The sequence below is a fragment of the Heterodontus francisci genome, chromosome 5 (genome assembly GCF_036365525.1).
Source record: "Heterodontus francisci isolate sHetFra1 chromosome 5, sHetFra1.hap1, whole genome shotgun sequence".
Taxonomy (NCBI): domain Eukaryota; kingdom Metazoa; phylum Chordata; class Chondrichthyes; order Heterodontiformes; family Heterodontidae; genus Heterodontus; species Heterodontus francisci.
This window is the reverse complement of record NC_090375.1, coordinates 33,883,560-33,885,528: the sequence shown is the minus strand read 5'-3', so window position 1 is coordinate 33,885,528 and position 1,969 is coordinate 33,883,560.

Here is a 1,969-nt window from a genome sequence, read left to right as displayed (position 1 = left end):
TAGATAGGGTGGATAGTGAGAGTCTTTTTCCTCGGATGGTGATGGCAAACACGAGGGGACATAGCTTTAAGTTGAGGGGTGATAGATATAGGACAGATGTTCGAGGTAGTTTCTTTACTCAGAGAGTAGTAGGGGCGTGGAACGCCCTGCCTGCAACAGTAGTAGACTCGCAAACTTTAAGGGCATTTAAGTGGTCATTGGATAGACATATGGATGAAAATGGAATAGCGTAGGTCAGATGGTTTCACAGGTCGGCGCAACATCGAGGGCCGAAGGGCCTGTACTGCACTGTAATGTTCTAATTCTAAAAAAAAAATGAGATTAGGTAGACAGGTCAGGTGTCTTTAATGCATCGGTGCAGACTCGATGGGCCGAAGGGCCTCTTCTGCACTGTATTATTCTGTGATTCTGAGTCCTGATTCATCAGCTGAGGGAGGACAGTAGTTGGTAATTAGCAGGCGCTTTCGTTACCCATGTTTGATCCGATGCCATGAGACTTCATGGCATCCAGCCTCAATTTTGAGAATTCCCAGGGCCATTCCTTCCCGACTGTGCCGACACCTCAGGCGGGTCTGTCCTGCCAATGGGACAGGACATCCCCAGGGATGGTGATGGATGAGTCTGTGACATTGGCTGAAAGATATGATTCTGTGAGTATGGCTAGGCTTGACCACTCCAGATGTTAGTGAGGAGGACTTGGCAGGGTCGACTGGATTTTGTGTTCCTTTGTTGTGTCTGGTGCCTAGGTCAGTGCCGGGTGGTCCATCTGTTTCATTATTCTTCGACATTTATGTACAGATGTAAAATAGCCCGCTTTAACACAAAATTGCCAAGCTTGGGTTGGAAAAAAACAAATAGGCTTACGGAAAAAATAATTTTCGAAGAGGGATTTAAGTCTGATTTTTTTTGAATTTATAGTACATGAAAGCAGTTCAACTACTGTGCTAGCTGCCTGACACTGCTATTAAATCAAACTTTGAAACAAATTTTTGCAACCATGGAAATAGAATTTTTTGTAAGAAATCTTGAGAAGATTGTTAAAAATGCCAATTTATAATGCCTGCAACATAAGACCTCAATATCAGTGGTTGTGTTGCAATTCTTGACTCTGCATTTGAGATCGGGAGGGGGAAGTCAATCAAAAGAGCGAAGCATTTTTCTGTATCTGTGTTACTTATTGGTGTATTTAGAAGAGACCGGAGCGGCAGCCGGTGGACCTGGGAGGAATCACATCCTGAGCGGGACCTGATAAAGAGAGAGCGGGGCTCGAGGTCCTTACTTACCTGGAGACCGGAGCGGCGGCAGGCAGACCTGGGATCCTGAGTGGGACCTAATAAAGAGAGAGCAGAGTTCGAATCCCTTATTTACCTGGAGACCAGAGTGGTGGCAGGCGGACCTGGGAGGAATCAGATCTTGAGCGGGACCTGATAAAGAGCGCACGGGGCTCGAGGTCCTTACTTATCTGGAGACCGGAGCGGCAGCAGGCTCTCTCTCTCTCGCTCTCTCTCTGTGCTGGCGTGCCCTGAGCTTCGAAAGAGGAGGAAAAAGGACTTACAGTGACATCACGGGAAATCTGCAAGGGGATTGGTTGGGTAAGTAACAGTTGTTAGTGCATTTAAATAGCTTATAAAAAGAAGGGGAAAGTTTTTATTTGGAAAAAACCCTCAAATGATAAGTTTAGTACTACTAAAGTGTGTTTTTTAAAAAATTAGTGTAATTTATTAAGGACTTTAGATTGTAGTGGGTAGTGTTTGGAGTGGAACAAGGCCAGTAGTGGAGTTAGTATTTTTTAAAGGGAGTAACTAATTAATCTAATGTTTAATCATTGCAGGATAGCTCGCATCCGTGATATGCTCCTCCTGCGCTATGTGGGAAATCAGGAACGCTTCCAGTGTCCCTGACAACCATGTGTGCAGGAAGTGTATCAATCTGCAGCTACTGACTACCCGCATTATGGAGCTGGAGCTGC